We start from the raw sequence: 16,892 nt of genomic DNA, 5'->3' as shown, positions 1-16,892 counted from the left end.
GGATCTGAAAGTCAACTCATCCTTCTCATACATTATCAGAAGTGACATGGTTTCTGAAACTGCAATTGCAGGCTACAGTCAGTGGGTGGCTTACTGTTAGTTTTATTCAAAACTGGATCAACTCTAGTTAAGTCCAGTTCATGACACTGGTGCCAACCCAGAGCCTCAGAATTAAGTTGGGTCTGCAGGACTGACTGGCATCAAAGACATTCAAAAATTTGGGGAGTTTGGTCAGAAAAATAAGAAGACGCATGAAAAAGCCACCATTATAATCTAATCAATTCCTAACCAGGACCATGATTCATGAGAAGAAGACTTCAGGTGTCCCACCATGCTTACCCTTCCAGAAGTATCTTCTTGCAGCACCAATAAATTGGCCAGTTACATGTGATACCCAGCAGGTGAAAAAACTCTTTTTGAAACTAGCAAGGTATCTTATTCCCTCTCCCTCATCTCACAATAGCAAGTACAAACTCCTGTTCACCTTCATTACTACCTTCACTTTACTCTGTGAGAACTCTGCAAAGCAAAGCAGGTTATCAGGGTGCCAAGAGCTGTCACCAAGGACAGCTGTAGAAGTGGCTCATCTGAAACCTGTACCTCTTAACATCCTTCCCTGAATTTGCAGGGATGGTTCTGCTGTCATTATCCTTCCTAGTGATCGCTCTTGTTTGCACCTTTGACAACATGACATTTGAGGGGACTAAAGATGTGAGTCAGTTTGTGATTAATCCAGATTATTGCTCCTTATGTGGACAGTGAACTGACAGACTGGATCGGTAATGCTACACACATGGTCTTGTGAGCCATGTAGGAAACATTTCTCAGAAATGGTTTTGTGAAATTTGAAAGTTTAATACAAAAAGAAAAAAGTTATCATTTTACATCATTTGTGATAATCCCATGCATGTAACCTCCACAGATTGCATACAAGCAGGTTTTTCTGAGTCTGCAGATTTAAAAAAAGTTTTTGCGAATGAGAGCTCCCTATGTATATGTATCGAGTCACTCAGTAATTTGTGCAATGCTTATAAAATGTCATTAGCTAGTGATTAGTGATATTTTGAGTCAATGGATTTAGGGGAAAAATCCCAAAATGCTCTAAATAAATGGGGAGTCTGCAAAGATTGAAGTTTCTTATCCACTTCCCAAGGCTGCTGTGTCATATGATGGGTTCCTGTAGTGAACATGCATGTCCTGAGTACAAAATTACATAGCATGAGCGAAACGGAAACATTAAGGGCAGATTACAGCATAATTAAATTAACTTCAGATTAAATACTCCCAGGGATGTATGACTCATTAATGTGCCTAATTCAGTAAGAATACTGAGCTCCAAGGAGACATTCACTCCATAAGAAGTGTGCTTTCTGTAGGTCATTAATTTCTCCATGCCTACAAACAGAACATAGAAAGCTAGCTTAGCCACAATACCCACCTTTTAGATTCCCAGGGTTGATGGCTGAAGCTTTATACTTTATGAAAGCTTTATGAAAGTTAGTTGAGCTATATAAATAAATAAATACATCAATCTGACTTGTCAGGACGGCATTTTTTGGTTCTTTCATTGCTGCAATGTCATCATGTTTATTTATCTGTTTAAAACAATTCTACTCCATTACATAATTTTGTCTGTGGAGGAAGGGGTTTTTTTAGTATCATTTTTAAGAGAAGAAAGATTTATGTGAGGACAGTGTGTATGAATATGTCATTGTCTTTTTTGTTTGCTCTCTCCCAATAACTTTGAACCTGTCAACCAATTTCCATGAGTAACTTGTTATGTCTACAGGTCAAATGGTTGTTAAACCATTTAACTTCCATAACTGTGTCTCTACTCCACAAGAAGACATTAACAGGGTTATTTTTTATTAAACACCAGATAATCCAACCTGAAGTTTTAATTTTCTAATTTGGCACTTAGTTAAGATCTTTTTTTTTCTAAGTGTATTTTTGTATGTCTAGGGAACTCTGTAGAATAGATAATGCGGCACTATTACTAATGGTAGTATTTGTTATTTTCTCTTTTTTTGGATGGTAATAAAGTGTCCACTATTTACTTCATCATTAGCTGAAAGAACAAAGGGATCTTGAAGGTGTATTTGTCACTTATCTGCTGAAAGAAACTATGCAAACCTTTGGATCCTGTTTTAAAGGGCTTTGCTAACCATGTCCACAACAAGGTGTAGACTTGATACGCTGAAGGCTATACAAAACAAATAATAAAGAACAATGATACACAGCTTTGATATACATTGTAGTTTTTCAGCTTGAAAAATCCTATCTTACACCTGTCTGCTTCTATTTCATCATATATACAGAATAAGAGACAGTTGACAATAGGAGAAGAATGAGTGCATTTTTTTAAGTTTTAATAACTATTTACATTAGACCTGTCTTACATAGTGTAACAACTGCTTTAAAAATCTTACTGTGAAACAAATCTGACTGCATAGATAATAATGTTTCAGAGAGAAAAAAGGAGAAATGAGGGAGAGAATGAGGGTGAGAGGGTGAGCTGATAGGAAAGAGAAAGGGAGGGAGTGAGACAGGGAATGAAGAAGAAAGGAAGTCTGTATTTTTCCAAACTACATAATAATAAGAAATTAGGGCTGCCATGCATTCCTCATGCCATTTTGAATCATACTTTGTTCTGTACGTTTTCCTGGTTTGCTATCTTTTTCCATTTGAAAATTTCGTTTGGGAGAAGAGGAAATCTAGCCAATTTTCTGCAGTTTCTGGTGTCAGACATTCAATCAGAACATGATTTCTGACACTGTTCCAAAGCCTCAAAATACAAATAAATTTCATATAAAGTGATGCAACAAATCCAACAAGGCTTGAATAGGACAGACTGACCCTGCATTTGTTGATCAGGTTGCAGGACTTGTGCCAAGGCTGAGACGCATCTTGATATCCACACAATATTTCTACCTGATCTATATTACTACTTAGGGTTTTAAGAGTGAACGCAAACAAGTTCTACTCACAGCCTACAGCAAGTTCCCTTGTTTTCAAGGAGACAGTGTCCATACGTGTTTTTAATGTGTTCACAGAGATGATTTTTGATGTAGGCAAAGAAGACAAGGAGTCTAATGGCAGATAACTTAGAGTGGTAAACTGGTCCCAGTGACAGACTCCATAATTCTTCCATCAACTTTGCCTCCATGGAAAAAAAAGATTGTTTTAGGGACAGGTTAATAGGCTCGTATAGTTGATCTCTGCCTCTAACCAACACAGTAGAACAAGGACAGTTTTTTAATTCCTTATGTAACTGTGTCCTGGTTTTGTTAAAAACAAGTTTCTTTTTTAGTGAATTTGCCTGTCAGCTAAAGCCTTCATATTAACTGCATTTTCCTGGAGAACCAGATGCATGTTTTGGTAAACATAGCAATGGAATGTGAGGTTATTGATAAGCATGGACGGACATCTCGCAAGAGGTACAACAAGAAACAAGTGACCAAGAAACTGACCAACTGTGTATAACATTCCATTCACATGAATACTTCATATAAAAGTGCGAGATCACGAGGATCTCGTCCCTTTTCCCTATGGCCGACATTAGGAGAGGACTTTGCTAGTCGTCCCTGAGAACTGAGGCCTAGTGAGAGACTGAATCCAGCTCCGGATGGCTGCAGAGTCTAATCCAGGACTTTGGGTGTCGGCTCTGCAGTTGATGAGACTTTCAAGATTGGTTTTGTATATTTTGTATTATTTTCTCTATACTTATTAGTAGCATTAGTAAAACATTGTTAATTTTTCCAACTCTCTTCTCTCTGTCCTTCTTTTCCTCCTGATTCCCTCTCCTTAGTGGGAAGTGGGGAGAGGGAGAGGCAAAAAGGGGGAAGGGAGGGGAAGAAGAGGTTAACAATACATCTGCCAGGGTTTTATTGTCACCTCGCAATCTAAACCCTCGACACTGTTTCTACAAAAGGAAGTATCAGGATGTATTGGTTAATGATTCTCTTAAATAAGGGGGTTTTGCTTCTGAAAGTAATAGTGATCATGCCAATGACTGTTTCAAGTGGAGTGTTTTTTCCATTTTTTTGGGACTTCTGATCCCAGAATCATGAGTTTCACTGGAATTACTCTACAGAATATCCTAGCTTTTTGGATGTTGCTTCATTCAATAATAAAGCATGTGGTTTCTTGTATTGAAGGTGTCAATTAGGCAGGTTTGGCTTTGGTTTTTTTTGTGTTTTTTTTTGGTTGTTTTTTTTTTGGTTTTTTTTGTTGTTGTTTTTGGTTTTGTTTTTTATAAATACTCCTCTGGTATGGCCACACGAACCAGTCTACCCAGTTTCACAAGCAGGTTCAGATAAGGAGGGTAGGATGCACTGCATATGTTAAGGTTGGAAAGGGGCATTGAGTTTAAATATAGAACAAGAAAGAAAGGCTACAGGAAAATGAGTAGGAGGAAATCAGGGATACAGTGTATGTAGGCACTTCTGGTACTCTAATCTAAAAAGACTATGATTTATATATTAAAGGCCAGAAGGGACCACTGTGAAAATTTAGCTTTACCTCCAATGAACTTCAGGGAACTCCATTTTGTGTTGGAGTTGAGTCAAAACTGTTGCGATTGGTACACATGTTTGCAGAACATCAAAGTAAATCAAGCTTGATATGAAGATTCCCAAGATATCTTTTCCAAGTTGGTGTAATTGCTTTTTACTGTCTGATGAAAGTTGTTATTTCTCCATCTAATGGTGTTTTGAGAACACTGAAAGCAATTCGGATTCAGGAAAATGTGTGCAAATAATCTGTTTGTGTTGACTCATGTTGTTACTTGGTTTTGTATTATTTTGTATACCCAGTATGTGATTCCTTGTTGAAAAGAAAAATTAATATTAAGGCAGGGCCTTGTAGATCTGCATTCAAAGTGGTAAGACTAAGATGTGTAATATAAATTATTATACATTTTGCATGCAAGATAACATCATTGAATTTTAAGTTCAGAGTGAAACATTATATCTCATTATACCAGTACTGTTTAATGTCTTAATCAATGACATAGACAGTGGGATTGAGTGCACGCTCTGGAAGTTTACGGATGATGCCAAGCTGAGTAGTGCAGCTGACACATGTGAGGGATGTGACGCCATCCAGAGGGACCTGTACAAGCTCAAGAAGTGAGCCCATGTGAACATCATGAGATTCAACAAGGCCAAGTGCAAGGCCCCGCAAGTGGGTCAGGGAAAACCCCAGTATCAATCCAGGCTGCGGATGAAGGGATGGAGAGCATCCCTGCAGAGAAGGACTTGGGGATACTGGGGGGATGAAAGATTGGACATGAGCCGGCAATGTGTGCTTGCAGCCCAGAAGGCCAATCAGATCTTGGGCTGCATCACAAGGAATGTGGCCAGCAGGTTGAAGGAGGTGATTCTGCCACTCTGCTCCACTCTGGTGTGAACCATGTGGAGTTCTGTGTCCAGCTCTGAAGCCCTTAGCACAGAAGAGACATGGACCTTGGAGAGAAGCCAGAGGAGGCCACAAAAATCATCAAAGGGATGGAACAGCTCTGCTATGAGGACAAGCTGAGAGAGTCGGGGTTGTTCAACCTGGAGAAGAGAAGGCTCTGGGGGAAACCTTGTAGTGCCCTTTCATTACTTAAAAATAAGCCTATAATAAAGGTGGGGACAAATTTATCAGCAGGGCTTGTTACAACAGGACACGGGTGATGTTTTTAAACCAGAAGAGGCAAGATTCAGGTTAGACATGAGGAAGAAACTTTTTACAATGAGGGTGGTGAAACACTGGCCCAGGTTGGCCAAAGAGGTGTTGGATGCCCCATCACCAGAGACATCCCAGGCCAGGCTGGACAGGGCTCTGAGCAACCTGATTTGATTGAAGATGTCCCTGCTCATGGCAGGGGTTGGACTAGGTGACTTTTGAAGATCCCTTCCAACTTAAACTATTCTATGATTCTATAATTCTGTGATCTCTGTAAGAATTTATGGAAGTCCATCTATAAAGGATATTAAATCAATAATGGCAAAGTGAGTTTCATAGCATAATTATTTTTGTTGTTATTATATGATGATGATGATGATATCTAGCAATTCTATCATTGTTTGATACAGAAAAATAATTAAATGTCAACACAGTTGAGAGATAATTATGACTTCTTGACACTGATTTTGCAAAGGACTTAAGTACATACTTGGAGGTAAGCAGAGCAGTGATCCTGTAGAAAGAATTATTCATCTGATTAAAACTAAGCAGAAATACTTTGCTGAAGGTATGAGGTCAGTCCATCACATGTCATATGCCTCAATACAATCCTGGAAAGGATTTTGTAATAAAATTTTTCAATGAAATTCTGGCAAAGAAAAATTTTCACTGAAGTGGAACTGTGTATTTGAGAGTAGATTTTCTCAGAGATGGGTACTGCATTCTGAACCACTTGCTGAAGGCAGGAATTCATTTACCCGGTAAGTGAATAGGGGAAAACAAGGTCTGATGACAGGATGACAGAGCAACAATGGAATGAACTATAAATGTAAAATAATGGCGAGTAAAAGACAAACCTACCTGGAAATGCCACAAACTGAGCTGTGCTCTCTTGCAGTCCTGCTCAGAGGTGCCAAATGAGTTGCAATACTTGGACATAGATCCAGTCTCACAAAAACAGAAACACTGAAGCCAATTTATATATTTATAGTTTGATGACTGGGTAAGATTTTTCAGAACTGGACCCATAGTCTGCATTCAGAAAATATGCTGGATATAATGCAATGCCCCAAGTGCAGACTAATTTTAATGGTGGAACTGCACATTCTTAAGTCGCTGAGGACTATACATGTCACCAAGGGCATTCCTCACCTGGATGAAACCAGCTTTTCCTGCTTTTCTGTGTATCTAGAATTTATTTCACTGTATTTTAAATGTCTAAAACCTATATGTCTCATCTAGGCTTGTCATATTCTAAAAACTGTGGAGAGATGTGTTTCCTTAGAAGATGTTTCATCACACCAGTTTTAGAATCAGCATCTGAAAACAACTCATGCTCCATCGACTGTAAAGAGAACTTGGATCATAAATCAGAATGGATATCTAATTTATAAATCCATTTTGGATCTAGCTCAAGTGGTATTTCTTTAGTTCACCTAAGAGAGATGAGAATATAAATTATTTTCCTTGGATACATTTTTTTTTCTTTTGTTTCTTTTTTTTTTTTTTCTGTTGAAGACATTCCTTTATTATTTCATAAATAAGATACTGAAATACATGCCCCTTCAGAAAAACATTGAGTAGGTGATGAGGGTGTTTTGATATAGAATGACGTGGTGGTTTTGATATTTGTGAATCTAGGCTGTTTAAACAGCAGAGATTTTAATACGATTTTTGAGTCATATGCCCTCATTAGTGTTGCTAATTAAGAAGTGATACTCATGCAAGATGTGTGAACAACCAAATAAACCCAAATATAGTGTATTTTATAAAAAGAATGTTTGGCAAATAAAAATAACAAATAAGGCCAGACCCTATTTAGTCTCAGTCTTGTCTAATTGTCAACACATTGTCTGTTGTAAACAGTATTTCTGGAGAATTTAGAACTGTTTGCAGATCATTTACCCTGATTTTTAAGATCCTGTTAGTTATATGAAAGTATTTCCTATGTAGCTTGAATTAACTATTTTATTTTCTTTGTCCATCGTCAATTTTCCAATAATTGCTTTTAGTTATTCACTGTTACAGAATGTCATTCATAATGGAAGTCTGCTGCCACTTATTCTAATATCATGTGAAAGCATTCTAAGAATTTGAACAAGATGAAAATTAGGGTACAAAAAGTTGGTAGGGTTTGAAAGAAATTGCATTTCTCAATAGAGAAAACTATTCTCTCAGATTAAAGGATAAGAAAACCTTGCTGCTTTCTGTAACTCAGATATAAATTTTGTGTTGTTTTTTGTTTTGTTTTTTCATTCTGTGTGGTTTCTGAAAATGTACAAAATTATTCTCAATATTTACTAAAGGTCATTGTTATAATGAAATTAAGCTTTGGGGGAAAATTTCAGTACTTTTGTATACTGACCACAGCTATGTGAAAATGCAAGCAGAGCAAATGAAGAAGGAACAGAAGATGGACCAAAGCTTTCCAAACAAGTCTCCACTGTCTGGAGTGAAGGTGGAAGTTCAACATACTTTTTGTTTTAGACTTTCCTCGAGACCCTGAAACATGGTACTAGGGCTCTGACTGACAGTTCTGGTATTTGTGAGATGCAATAAGAGATTTGGAAATTAGCAGAGATATAGAAGATACATGAGAATTCAACTGGGTGAAAAAGAATGGAGGAAGGAGAGAGCTAGTCAAAGAAGTCTTATAGGTAGGAAGCTGGATCTTAGTAGGAGAAATATAAAGGGAAAAAGAGATGAGAAGGGAAAACCTCAGAAGCAATTATCACATGGTGGATAATAACAGTCCTATTCATTTTTTCCCATTTGGTTTTTTACCTTTACAAGGCCTTCTCAAGATTTTTTTTTTCCTTTTTCTTTTTCATGTGTTTTATTTCCTTTTCACCATGACTTGGCTGCACTGTCGTTTTTTCTCTTCATAAGTAAACATAGTACAAGAAAATAAATAAGTGGTTTTTGCTTTGTGGTCATCAGTCTTTTTGCACTCAATCTACAAAACATATAACTGTCTCCATTTCTGTCTCTTCTCTCTCTACTACACAGGTTACTTTTGTATTTCTCTCATTTATTATTCTCTAGACAATTTTCATGATCAATAGATCATGTCTAACTTTATTACCAAGCTCTGCAATGGGATTAATTAACCTTGCTCTCAGCCTTTGACCCAAATGCAGTAACTCAGCTTTTACTTCCTCAGTTTGTTACTTCTCCTTCTATTTCAGAATATCATCAAGAAATTTTCCCCATTCCAAGCCTAGTTGTTTGTCATTCTTTAACTTTCCATTTTTACTCAGCTTTAAAGTCCAATTATGATTCATAGAATCATGAAATCATAAAATCATAGAACAGTTTGTGTTGGAAGGGACCTTCAAAGCTCATCCAGTCCAACTCTTTGCAATGAGAAGGCACATCTTGACCTAGATCAGGTTGCTCAGAGTCACATCCAGCCTGACCTTGAATGTCTCCAGGGATGGGGCTCATCCAGTATCAACGCCTTCATTGTAAAAAATTTCTTCCTTGTGTCTAGTCTGAATTTCCCCTCCTTTAGTTAAAAGCTATCACAACAGGCCCTGCTAAAAAGTCTGTACCCATCTTTTTTATAAGTACCCTGTTAGGTACAGAAAGGCTGCAATAAGGTCTTACCAGAGCCTTCTGTTCTCCAGGTTGAACAATATCAGCTGTCTCAGCCTTTCCTCATAGGAGAGATGTTCCATCCCTCTGATCATTTTTGTGGCAAATTAGGCAAGTGCTTGGGCTAACAACTGTGAATAAATACCAGAATTTTAAGGTGAAAATAGAACAGAACAGATGGACATTTTAAAAATTACAATTTTGGCAAGCGAAATTTGAAAACAAACCCAAAATACTGGTTTGGAATAGATAAAACATGCAGCGTTGCATCCCAAATAGCGTAGACAACTTTTTGCTGCACTGAAATTAGAGCAGAATAAGATGCTCTTTATGTTTAGTTTAAACTGACATAAAACACCCAAGTACTTTTTTCCAGCATTAGATAAAGAAATGTCTGTAAAGCTGCAGTTCAAGACACTTGCATCGGCTAGGGTGTCTAGAAAGAGTACACAAAATTTAGCAGGTTTCTACCATCACCAACATTTATACACTTCAGGTTGCAGAAAGCCAGCAGATTGTCTTTCTATACCAACTCTCTTTCAGATATCACTTTGCTCTGTTTCAAATTAAACTGGCAGAAGGCAGGAACAAAGCAGACAAAAGTTTATTATACAGCCTGCAGTTTAGCTGAGACACTCCTTACTGAAGGATGCTACACATGGTGAAGTCTTCAACGTTGGTTTGCAGGAAGATGGGACACATTCATAGACTACTGAACACATCAAAAACATATCTGGCTTAGGGAGTTCTGAAGCTACAGATGGTTAGAGGCTGGGAAAGAAGATGGAGGAAATATGATATGTTTGCCCTGTTTTTATGGGTCTTCCCTGGGCATCTGCTTTTCGACAGCTGTCAGAGGCAGCATGCTGAGATAGATGGTAAGATTCAGTAAAATCTCTCCTATGTTCTTATAATCTAAGTGGAACTTGGAATAATCTGTGTATTAGTTGAGCATTGTTTGTACCTCTGAATGGCTGAAGGATGGAATAACACTCAGGGGGTACTTTAGACTTCTCTAATGTAGACATCTACGTCTGCCCTTGAAGGAAACAGATACATTCAGGCTTGATTCATTTGACCTACTTGAACGCTCTACTTTTGGTGAGATCAGTCACAGCCTCAAGATAGCTATTCCTCTCCATTGACTACAAAAGGAGCCCAGGGTGAGTAGCTCAAAGGTAGACCTTTGCATTTCAGACATTAGCTTTATATTACATTAACTATATCTGGAATATCTTTCCAATTATTTTGAGGCATTTGAGTCATGTTTTGAGACAAAGAAAAATAACTGCAAAACACATGAATCATTGATTTGCCTCCCGCCCCGCCCCAAAGAGTCATGATTCAACCTACAGATGAGACACGCTGCAAAATGAGGCAACATCTGTGTTTAACAGTCATATAGACAACTGGTTTAAATGCCTATCAATTTTACAGTATCATGGCTTTTTTTTACAATGGCAAACATCATGATAAAAACAGCAAGTAGACAGAGCATTAGGCTAACATATTCTACAATGATCTAACTTCAAGAATTACAATGGTTATAATTTCAGGCACTGTCAATTAAGTGTATTATGATTGATTTACTGCAATGTGTTTTCTCATATCACTCAGCTTTAAGGAATGAATGAGATATGAAACATCAGGACCAGCACAAACCAGTAGGCTCAGATCAGAAAAGAAGAGTATAGTATTATAGGGTTTGATTGAACATCTCCATCTTCATATATCTCCATACCTATCTCTAAAAAATGGCTCCAAAACAGGTCCCTTGAGAAAAATAGAAGATAGAACAAGATTAGATAGTGCTCCCCTTGAGTACTATTGCATTTTTCAGCAATTCATGACAAATAAAATTCTTGACTTGTGTTATCCACACATTAGGAAACCTCTATGGATTTCTTCTCTGTGAACTTTCCCAGACTTTCATTGAAGCCATATAAATTTTTAACATCCAATTAGCATCAGGTACTTAATAGAAGTGCCTGGATTCCCCTTCTCTAGTTGGAGTTCTTCTAGATTACAAGTCAGTACTACATATAAGAGTATCTTACAAAGATAGGAATCAGTCCCCTGTGGACTATATCTCTATATGCTCTAGAAGGAATGAGCATGAGATGCATAGATGAATACCTGGTGAGTTTTTGTTGCCAGTGTCATGTGAGATGATATTCATAGTTTGTTGATGCTTTTCCATTACTTACCCTGAGCTCCCAGTTTCGGCATCAGGAGCTTCTGTCTCAAAAATATGATCTTTAAAAGAAAATTGCTGTATGCACATGATTAATGTCAAAGAGTGGTATTTTCTACCGGTTGATTTAGTATCTGCCCCTAACTATGCTTAAGACATCAAGTTTCACCTTATTACACAAACAATACCTTAAAATGCTAGTTGAACAAGAATAGCTCTAATGCAGATTTGCTACAGATCATTTCAATGGCAATTGCTGATCATTGTAGACAAAATATGAGTACCACAAGTCATAAAGTCTAAGATCATTATCCTTTCTCATTCTACCTAGCACTCCCTTCGGTTTTTTACATTCAATTTACCTTGCAGATATTCTTACCACACATTCACTGATTGGTGGTACCTCAACATCTTCACAACTTGATCCAAACACTCATAAGAAACTGAATGGCTAGAAAGACAATACTTAACTAGATGGAACTTGTAAACTTTGAATACACAAAGTGGAGAATTCAAATACATTCCTCACCATAATGGATGACAGTTTCAAAAACTGTCTCTGTTGTAGCTGTAGAAGGAGAATAGAGTAGAGTAGAGTAGAGTAGAGTAGAGTAGAGTAGAGTAGAGTAGAATAGAATAGAATAGAATAGAATAGAATAGAATAGAATAGAATAGAATAGAATAGAATAGAATAGAATAGAAATCAGTTAGAAAGGACCTACAACAATCATCTAGTCCAACTTCGTGACAATTCAAGGCTGACCAAAAGTTAAAGCATGTTGTTAAAGGTATTGTCTAAATGCCCCTTAAACACTGACAGTCTTGGGACATCAGCCACCCCTCTAGGGAACCTGTTCCAGGGTTTGCCCACCCTCTCACTAAAGAGATGCTTCCTAACATTGAATCTAAACCTCTCCTGGCACAGCTTTGAACCATTCCCATGTATCTTGTCACTGGACACCAGGGAGATCAGCACCTCCATCTCCACTTCTCTTCCTCAGAAAGCTGTAGAGAGCAAAAAGGTCACCCCTCAGCCTCCTCTTCTCCAAACCAGAGAAGCCCAAAGTCATAGATTCATAGAATTATAGAAACATAGATTCATAGAATAATACAGTAGTTTTGGTTGGAAGGGACCTTCAAAGTCATCTAGTCAAAAACCTTGTGCAATGAGCAGGGATATCTTCAATCAAATCAGGTTGCTCAGAGCCCCATCCAGCTGCCCTTGAATGACTCCAAGTATGTGGTATCTACCACCTCTTTGGGTAACCTGGGCCAGTGTTTCACCACCCTCATTGTAAAACAGGTCTTCAGAAGCTTGTCATAGGACATTTCTTCCAGTTATTTCACCCGTTTTGTTGCCCTCCTCTGAATGCAGTCAAGGACCTTCACATCATTCCTACATTGTGGGGCTCAGAACTGCACACAGTATCCAAGGTGAGGCCGCACCAATGCTAAATACAGCAGAATAATCACCTCTTTTGGTGATCACCTGGTTGATTATACTATTTTTGATGCACCCCAGAATGTACTTTATCCTCCTGGCTGCCAGGGCAGACACTGCTGACTCATACCGAGACTGTGGTTGACCAGCACCCCCAGATCCCTTTCTGCCGGGCTACTCTCTAGACACACCTATCTCAATTTACACATGTGCCCAGTATTACTCTATCCTAGGTGCAGAATCTAACCTCTGGACTTGATACATTTAATCCCATTAATCATTGTCCATTTTATCAGTGATAGATAAACTCCAGCTGTAGAAATAGGTATGGGACATTGTGCTCTGTATGCATTCCCTGTTCAAAATCCAAAAGTCATATCATTTTAAAACATGACCTTGATTTCATTTCAACTGGAACATTCCTGATCTTTAAAAAAGTTTGGAAGAGTGGCCCTTTATCAGAAGAATCCACTAATCTATCTTGGAGGTTTGGACCAAGTTGTAATCAAATTGAAGAAACCAGCTTTCTATGAAACTTCCCCAGGAAAAAAAAAAAAAATCATTTTTCATGTTGGTGATAAATCATAAGTAGTTTGAATTTAGAAAAAACTGATTCACACAAACTGTAGAAGTCATATGTTAGGTACAAAAATAACTGAATTTCTGTTACAGGGAGGTAAGGAGGCAAAAAGGAATGAAGAAGGAAACAGTGCTTCTTCAGGACAAATATTTTTTCAAAACATAACTGACATTCTTAACTATGGGATTCATGAGGACCAGTAGCAATGATTAAAGCATTTCACCATAAACCTGTAGTACAAAATGAATCCTCACTCCAGATTCATGCCAAAGGCAAGCTGATCCAGCTGTCCTAAAATTGTGCAGGCTGAAATTGAGGGAGCCAAGGCAACTATTCCTGATGCTGGCCATACTGCTGCCTTTGGTTGCAGAAACTAGAATGTCCTAGAGATGGTAGTCATTAAGACTTTTATGGGTCACTGGCCCTTTCTGATAAAGAATTGTATTCTCACGCATGGCAATGATTTTTACCCAGCACACTTTCCCATGGAATATTGGCAGGGAGTTTAATATTTTCCTCTTAAAACAATGAGTGTGGATCCTATTTTTATAATCTCTGAATATATGTCTACAAAAGAGGGAAGGATGTTCTTTTTGTTTTATTTGGATTTCCAATGTTTGGACTCTTTTGTATATGAGTCCCGGCATCCGTTTTCTGGATTTAAGGTCACCAGGGACAGTCTGACCATATCTTTTTAAAACGCAGCGACAACACTTGAACGGCCAGCTGAAAATGATCTCTAGCCTATGCTGGCACTTCACCATGCCTGAGAATTATTTGGATTGGGCCAAAAATTATTTTTTAATAATTAAATAGTACAGATGACCATGTTCCAGTGTTTAGAAACAAACTCTGGCTCTGCTTAGTATGTTGGCATAGTTGCCAAATAAAACCCGTCTGGGCCAATTGAAATAGTTTCAAAGGCATGAGGAAAAGAAAAGCAATTACTTGTGTTTGTTCTTGTACATGCAAAAACTAAACACACAGTCTTCACATACTCAAGATATTTTCACAATGACATGGAGACCTACAAGTATGAAAATGAAAATGGTCATTCACCATTGCACTGAAATTTCCTCACCACCTTGAGAAGCCAGATACTGATCTGTGAGTAATTAATCCACAGTTGAAGTCCATCTGTTAGGGATCTCAGCAAAGTGACAATTGCTATCAAGAAAAATGCAGTTTCCAGATGCATTTACGAGCCCATCACTATCATGCTAAAGAATTACTCCCAGGTATTCTTTATAGGTACAAGAGAAGCTAAAGGTAGATGCACCTAATCTCAAGAAAGAGCATAGAAAGTAATATGGGAAGTAATATATTTGTCCAATATCTGATTCTTAGCTATCTTATAAATAACAGTAAATATGTTTGGATTGTTTGTGGAATAGCTGTGGTTCTTGCTGATGTTTTTTTTTTACAATATTGATTTAATTGTGAGTGCTTTCCACCCTGGGATCACAAATTACCGGTTCCAGTACTATTATTATTTATCATTCCCACTGCAATAGAAGAGAGGGGTCTTAACAAGATGAGAATGCACTGCAAGAAGTTTTCTACAGATATAAAGTCAGTTATAGCCACTTCTATCAAAGGGCCTGCAGTCAAGTGTATTATAAGATTTTTTCTTGATATACAGAGCTGTTCTGCTCTTTCATGACACCTCACTGTATTTATCTTAAGATAAGAATGTCAGGTGTCTTTTTGTGCTCTAATTCTGAGAGAAGGAGAAGAAGAAGGAGGAGCAGGAGCAGGAGCAGGAGCAGGAGCAGGAGCAGGAGAAGGAGAAGGAGAAGGAGAAGGAGAAGGAGAAGGAGAAGGAGAAGGAGAAGGAGAAGGAGAAGGAGAAGGAGGAAGGAGGAAGGCACAAGCACTTCATCTGCTTATTTTCTGTCAGTCATGTGAGGAGGGTTTCAGATTAACTTAGGCACCTCAGTAATACATATCCTGTGCAAGCCAATTTTCTAGCCTTCCTCTGCTCTCAGCAGAGAGGGCTAGAGTCCTTCAGAACGTGAACCATGCCATTTATTCCAGATATCTCTATTAGAAAGGACCAAACAGCCCTTGGAGGTGTCCAGCTTTCTCTATTGGCTCTCTCCATAATTATAAAGTTAATCTAACTAATTCCCTTAGATTAGAGCTCAAAATCCATTATAGAGCACAAAGTGGTACTTGAGATGCCTTACAGGCTGTAAGACATCTGTTTGGGGTTAGCAGATGTGACGTGACTTAATTGTGCATTCAACTTTCTGGACTGGCAGCTGAAAACCAAGTGGGCAAAGACCTACTGTAGATTCGTAGCACTCAAAGGTAGGTGAAATTATTCCCACTCCTACAGTTAGATGTAATAAATTTCACCCTTGGTTTCTAACCTATGTGTTTTGACAGCAGCTGCAGGAAGCTTGAACCAGCCTGAAGCACCCCAATGTTTTTAATACCTAACTTACTAAAATTCATACAATAAATAAATGGGATATATATAGAAGGTGGTCTCTAAGTAACACTTCATCATCGTGCATGTTAATTCCTTCTCTGAAAAATGAGAATAATTGCTTCTCTCATCTCTTTTGATTGTCAAGTCTTTGGGGTAGCGAAGACCTTTTTTTTTTTCTGTATGTCTATGTACAGCAGTGTGCACAGCAGACATCTGATTTCATCTGGGACCTTGTAACACTGCTGAGCAGTATGCATTTAAAATAAAAAATGTCATGGATTACTTAAATTCTGCCAGACCCTGTAGATTCCATAACGTACTGAAATTATTCTAGTCCAAAATTTTCAAACATGTTAAAAATGTCAGTGTCTGGGAGATAGGGCTATTTATTTATTTATTTGTTTGTTTATTTTTACCCCATAGAGCTCTGGTCACTTGAGACATTGTGATTTTGCAGCTTCAAAAAAATGTGAGGTTATCTTGCTTGCCAGGCTATTGTGCTTAATATGGACTGCCAGGCAATCATTACACTAGGAAAAAAAATATATATCTTAAAAGAAATAGCCAGAGAAACTCATGATACTCTGGAAGTAAAAGTATGATCCATCACCTGAGCCATGCCATTTAAGAAGCTTCATGCATTAAACATAATGGAAGGGAGTAGTACAGCTCCAGTTCAATATGTGACTTGCGAGCTATCACAGGGCTTCTGACTCAGTATTACTAAGAAATGTTCACTGACTGTCACTGCAAAGGTATGCGAGGGAGATTCTCTAAGGACCAATTAATAGGAATGGAAGAAAATTCTGGTAGATTGGTTGCCAGTGGGAGAAAAGTGAGTGGAGAGTGGTGGAGAATAATGTATGTTTGCAATTTACTTATTAGTCCTATGTAGGGAAAAAAAAAAAAAAAAAGGCAACACATGCCAAAAGAAATAACAAAAGATCTTAGCAGCATTTGTAAATATCAGTTT

The sequence above is a fragment of the Nesoenas mayeri genome, assembly GCF_963082525.1.
Source record: "Nesoenas mayeri genome assembly, chromosome: 3".
NCBI lineage: Eukaryota > Metazoa > Chordata > Aves > Columbiformes > Columbidae > Nesoenas > Nesoenas mayeri.
This window is presented reverse-complemented; position numbering follows the sequence as displayed.